The sequence below is a fragment of the Enoplosus armatus genome, chromosome 2 (genome assembly GCF_043641665.1).
Source record: "Enoplosus armatus isolate fEnoArm2 chromosome 2, fEnoArm2.hap1, whole genome shotgun sequence".
NCBI classification, from domain to species: Eukaryota; Metazoa; Chordata; class Actinopteri; order Centrarchiformes; family Enoplosidae; genus Enoplosus; species Enoplosus armatus.
This window is the reverse complement of record NC_092181.1, coordinates 578,448-585,313: the sequence shown is the minus strand read 5'-3', so window position 1 is coordinate 585,313 and position 6,866 is coordinate 578,448. Positions and strand designations below refer to the sequence as shown.

At 37.9% G+C, this 6,866-nt stretch overlaps 1 pseudogene; it reads right to left on the bottom strand.

Moving 5' to 3' along the window:
* Positions 1 to 2,388: 2,388 nt before the first annotated feature.
* Positions 2,389 to 4,110, bottom strand: LOC139302507 (galactosylceramide sulfotransferase-like; annotated as a pseudogene).
* Between the last annotated feature and the right edge of the window lie 2,756 nt (positions 4,111 to 6,866).

The window sequence follows — 6,866 nt, the reverse complement described above, 5'->3', positions numbered from 1 at the left end:
AGCAAGTGAAAGAAATAGAAATTTGTTGTTGTTGTTGTTGTTATTATTATCAGGAGCACTACAGGTATTAAAAAGAATGTTACTGCTATTTGAACATTTTGAATAGACAAAAAAACTTACAATAAGACAAGAAAAAACACAATCAATATCATCATGCATTATCAAGAAATATCATGACAATTGTAGACAACAATGGGATAGGAGGAGACTAATAAGTGTAATCAAATAAAGATGAGTGAGGAAAATATTTAAGAATAAATAAATATTTAGGAGATCAGGTTTGTGTAGTAAAAAGACACAGTAAAGAGGGTTGCAAATGAACACACACACACACACACACACACACACACACACACACACACACACGTGCTTGGACTCAGGCTTGTCTTGAGAACCAGAGTAAGCTGGTTTGGTGATTTTCTTGTCTAATGACTTGGAGACTCAAAATCCGTTATATGACAGTTTTGGCCAGAGGAATGCTGTTCAATCTCAAAAAAAACCTGGATAGATGATTCATCCTTGTGCATCATGAGTCCCTCCACATCTTGGAATTTATAAAAAAAAAAAAAAGGGTGTGAATGTGGATGAAATTCAACATATTGTGTCTAGATTTAGGTATGCGTCTTATTTAGGAATGTGACCCAGACTGAATCCACACGTTTCTCTAATTGGTGATAAAACTTAGTCATGCAAGCAGTTATTTCGTGGGAGGAGGCCTTTTGCTTCAAGGAAATGGCCGATGTCTCATTTGGAAATCTTTTGAGACCTGCCTCAAAAAGAAGAACAATGTTTCAGAAAATTTAAGAAATCCCTCATTCCTTCCTTTTAGTCTGGATGTGAGCCAAGACGTGAATCAGTGGGGTTACCACAGATACTTCTTGGAGAGAAACGTGTTATAGTCAGCTGCTTGTCTCTGCGTGTGTGTGAGTGAGGGAGAGACCTGTATGGGATTTTTCACCATAGTTATTTGTGTATCTGTGTTACCCCCTGCTGTCATTAGCAGTGATCATCACTGGTATTACAAAACTTAACTGAAAAAAACATCCACCTTGTATGTTTTGAAACTATTGATACGTCCTTGTTTGACATAACACATTAATTGCATCTAATAGGCCTTTTTCACTCAACAGTAATGATGGCTCGATTCTATTTAAGTGTCTCAGTGAGACATGACAGTGTGACAGTGAACCGGCATACACAGTACCAGGACCCTGAAACTGAAGCAGCTAAATGTAATTCAGCCATCATTAATGTAATTATTTACATGTGATTTTGGCAGAAATTGCGTCTGTGAGAAAGACTTGTTTGACTTAACGAAATAATGGCTGCTTTTCACTTTACCTGATGATGATGATAATTCACTGATGCATCTCATTACATCAACATACCACCGTATGTGGCTATACCTGCATCATAACTAGAAATGTCTTGAAAAATGTTCATGTTATAATCTATCTATTCTGCATTCATTTAAGATATTGCCACTCTTATTTGAAACTAAATTCTTGACATTATGACTATGACTGGCCAGTCTAATTTGAATGATTTCTTACAGAACAATTTTCTCCTCTTCCTCTTCACCTCCTCTACTTCCCCCTCTCTATCTGCACTGCCCATTCTAACAGCGTCTTATTCCTGGTAATGTTGCGCTGGCTGCGTTTCCCATCATTGCTGTTTATGTATGAAGGCCACATTATCTTCGTATAGGCTGGTCCTATCTGAGCCTTTGCAGTCTCAGAGGGACATTATGTCCTCTCTCTGTGAAGGACAATGTTTCAGTACACGTGGGTTGAGCATGTGTTTAAGTGTGCGTTCTTCTATCTGAGCCATCATTCTGTGTGTCTTTTCTTTTATTTGTGGGTGTACCCAAATATGTTTGTGTGAGTGTGTATATGCCAGTGTCCATGGCTGTTACATAATCACATTTTTACCAAAGTCACTGTGTAGGACTGCATCTGTGGAGGGACTCATCCTCTTCTCCTTGGCTAGCAGCAGCAGCAGCTGCAAAGCTGGACTCTAGCGCCATCTATTGTACTGCCTGTGGAAAAGCACCTCTACAAGACAAAGCACATCTGTTTTTTTGTCATATTACTCATTTTGTCATTTACATATTTGACATTTTACAAATTTATTTTGTGCTTTTTTCCCCACTGCATACACGCCTCCCCATATATCAAAGTTCCCCATATACCTCAAGGTATGATGGGGCAGTTATTATTTAAAGGCCACTTGATTTAAATATGGGAAAATCACAAAAATGGAAATTTGATGCTCTGCCCATTCACTATTACCATTCATATGTTTCTAGATGATAATAAGCTGCTTCAGTTGACATGCTGAGCTGACAGCATGCAGGCTTAAGTGATGCATGGTCAAAATTAGCCAGAATTATAGAAATATTTGCCCTCTTAAACTCTTAATTTTCTGCTTAAAATTTCTCTCAGGTTTCTGTAAATGCAAGTTTCTTCCATAAGCCTCCACCTTTTCCCAGAAGGCCAGATTGAAATGTTTGTAAAGCTTCCAGTCAAAGTCATTCCACTGCAGGGCCTTCGCCCTCAGCTCAGGGGTCAGTTTAGATACAGTCGAGTCTTTACGGGAGTTGAGCTTGAAGAAGACGAGGTCATCCATCTCCCAACAGAGAGCAGGATGAGTGATTCCTCAAAGTGCTCCATTAGCAAAGTGAAAACGCTCAGCAATGACCTTGAAGCTCCCCTCTACACGTGGGTCGTCTGGATCCAGGGTGCTGTCCAGCCCAAAGTCAAAGGACAGCAGGTTCCTCTGGTAGAAGGAGTTAAATCCATTGGGGCAAAGATCTGGCAGGGTTGTGATGTAGACGGTGTCTCTCGGCAGCACTTTGGCCACCTCGGGTGCATTGAATTGCATGTGTTTACACATGATGTTAAAACACATTCCAGATTTGTAGCCGTGAACGTGTGTGTGCTGAAAGGGTGAGGGACAGAAGAAGTCATTTCTGCTGCTAGGGAAGGCAAATTTGAGTTTGTGCTTCTCATCACAGCGGAACAGGATGTTGAGGAAGGTGCTGCAGGCCGTTTTATGGGTCTTCATAAACATGATATCCACTTTGGGAGCACAGATGTTATTGTCTCGCTGCGAGCTGTTTGTGGTCGGCTGGGTGCTCTGTGGTGGCCTGGTTTGGGAGCACAGGAGTGAGGCACTGGATGCCAAGAAAAAGTCAGCATGGGCAGTTATAAAGTGTCATAATTTATCACATTTACAGTTCTGCACTAAAAACTATAATGTGTACTGGTGTTCAACAGATACAATGTGTAATACGTCTTTCCATGTCATAATATTTCTTGTCCTATGCCAAAGCTTACAGTGTGTTGGGAAAGTCTGAAGCTATATAAAACAATCATACTGTCACTAAATTATTATAAAAACCCACAGATAGATCTGTACTTCTTGTTCTGCACCGCATCAGCTGTCACTGCAATAGTACACATGGTGCACTTAAATGCTTTGATACATTTTGTAATTGAGCTAAATGTAATAGAGAATGGCTCAAAAGTGGTAAATACATTATGGTACGTGAAATATAAGAGATATATAGTTTCCACTGTTATTTGTCACTGTTCATTTAGACTTTTAGGCACCATACACAACACATACTGTATCTATGACAGATCTTAAGTAAGTTAAGTAAATGAATATGCTATTTACACTTTCAAATATTAGTAAAGTAAATAGTCAGGTTTCTTGGACTTTGATTTCAAAGTATATGATTCATGGTCAATCATGAGGTAAAATCATTTTTTTAAAGCATATTTTGAAGGTCTACATGTTTCATGTTTGTTGTTTCAGAAAAACTCATTGAGTCAAAGTCAAAAAACTCACTGGGTGTTACATTAGCAAACAAGCAATTAAAATATGAGTAGATAATGCTCAATGTTTAGGTTTAGGCTTTCTGAGACTTACTCTGGTGGATTGAAGTTGATCTTTAATGTTGAAAGAAAGTAGAGCAGAGTCGTACTCATGAGGAGGCAACCCACGTTTGACTGGGAGCTGCCAAAACTCCCTCACACGTTTTCGGAGCAGGGAAGTGAAAAAGATCAGGAAGAATGAAAAGACAAGGGGAAGGACATTATTCATTATTTTATATATAACATTATTTATAACACTTTGTATTAATGGATCAGTAATGGATAATAATAATAATAATCGCTCCAGTATCACGTCAATCAAGCGTCATAGCTGCCTGATCAAATGTCAATTTACAAAGCAGACTCCAAATTCAAAGATAGAATAATCTAGACGTTAACAGGTAAATGCAAGTGTATGAAGAAATATTATGAAACACTTGATCCAGGTGGGGAAAAATATACAATGCAAGAAAAAATGTGGTCCAATCCATACAAAGGTGCCACGTATATGACAAACACATGTAAAATGTTCCTGTAAAAGTAAAGAACATTCAGTTATTAGCCTATTATCAAGAGTGTATTATTTATCTGCTAATTAGCATGCAATCTACTCATTAGCATACGGCCTAATAAAATCCAACTTTGTAGTGATAGAAATTCCCTCATAGCAAATAATGTCGTAAGCCTTACTGGTCACATTTGCTTCTATGATTTTGCCCTGCTTAGAGACACATAAATGCAACATCTTTATGCTGGTCATAAATTAAATTACACTGTACATATCATGTTGTCACAGAAAACTACACAGTCCATTGTATTAACTTATTTCAGATCATTTGAACTGACTAAAAATAATAAATCCATTGTAAACTTTATACACACTAATTGTGTTATTTTATTTCAGCCTCTATTTTAGTTTAATTTTTATGGCTTTCTTCAAGAACATAAAATACAGAACAGCCATGCAAAAAAACTTAAAGAATGAGTGATGTGCTTTGAAAATTTAAATCCACAGATGATAATGAAAACATCACTAGATTTGCAGAGGGAAAAGAGTACACTTACTGTTTATGTGGCATGTCAGTCACTGGGCTCTCACATCGAATTTCTTCCTGCCATGGCCAGTACTTTATATCTTATCTTTTTATGGCCTTGTTTACCTTATTGTTGCCTGGATGATTCTCACCCAAACTTTGTCATCTCCACAGTAACCAAATCAGATAATGTGTTCCAGGTGTGGAGGAGGAAAGCAAAGAAAAAGGCAGGACGCAAGCATCCCAGCTGTCATGCTTAGCTGCAGTATCCTCTCTTCTCAGCAGAGGCCCTCGTCTCCTGGTTCAACAGAGTATTTGACCAAACAGAAGTGATCTCACTCTCACTTAAACGACTCCAAAATGGAAACAGAATCGATTTTATTTCATGAATTTATTTAACAAGACATTTATTCTTAGTCACTTCTCGGTACAGTGAGTGGAGAGGCTGCTTTAAAAATGGATGAGACAATTGTAACAGCAATTGGTTCAGCTCAGTGCAAAGTCTGCCGTGCTGATCTGCACACTCACAATTGTAAAAGGACAACCCTATAATGGAAAAGATGCTTTAAAAAAAAAAAATCTAACTACACTTTACAAAAGCAAAGAAACAAAATCCACAGTTTCCACTTTCACATTTTGCATATAGTGTAGATTTCTATACTTGACTATAAAATAAATCATAAACAAACACATTGGTGTATATATATTACAGTAATTAGCCCCATTTCAAAATATCTGTGTATTCCTGATAAAAATGATTTTTTCTTGTTGTTTACGACATGCAGCTGTTAGTCAATTCAATTTAATTTAATTTAATGACACGGCAGATGGTCATTTTTATCAAGTACTTTGAATAATACAGCACTTCCAAATAACGTTTCTCCTATATGAATAAACTGCATGGGGCGGAAAACTACTTTTCAACAGTGAAGACTTTTTTTCCATCTATTGCATCTCTGTGTGTTCAATGTGTTCAGCAGATATGTGTCAGGGAGGTAACAGTGACCTCTAGTGAAATAATTGTGTAGCAACCTGGTCATGAATGACCAAGGATGGATTTTTGAGTCACTTCAACATGAACAGTTTGGGAAAAGGCAGAGAAGCAAAATGTAGTAGGGGTTACTCTGACTAATGAGGCTACCAAGCCAAGCAACCAATACTTGCAGCTTTCTTTTGCCCAAATCTGGAGAACACTATTAGAAATTCACCAGTCTGAGCTCCATTACTGGAGCCAAAAGTTGGGCTTGGGAATTAGTTTGAGCCACACTGTCAGGACTGTTGTGGTTCCCTCAAAGTCCCGCTGTGCCAGCACTGCTGCTCATTAACTGCAAAGGAACGTGGTGTTCCGGGCTTGTGGATCTGTAAATGTGAAACACCATATTCCTAAAAACAGAATAAACAACCCTTGTCATCTTGGCAACATACTGCTGGATAATTAACAGTTTCAAAAACGAGTCTGTAGCAGGCAGAAGCAGTTTTACAGCCACAATAATTATTTATTTCTTTTAAATAAGAATATAAAGACGGTGTTTATACAACATGTCATTAAATTGAATTCAGTTTCATTTGATGTAAAAGAAATTTGTGGCAAACATTTGTCTGTGGTAATGAATCCACATCGAACGGTAGATCCTTATTCACTGCAGATGTTGTTATTGTTTTGTTATTTCACTGTTGACCATGAACTAATTTCAGGAAGAATAAACAGCATGACGTGTTTCATGATGGGTGCGTAAAAATTAGGAACATGCTTTGAAACACACAAAACTGCCAACTGCACTATCTATATACAGATATTGTTACACTGTCTTTGTCCAGACATGGATTGTCCCTTCACACCTCAGATATTGTGAGCCAGAAGACTCGATGTTCCTTTTAGACAGTATCCATCCCTTATTACTGCATCTCATCCAATTTACTCATGATGTTGTGATGTGTGGCGTTTTTGTTC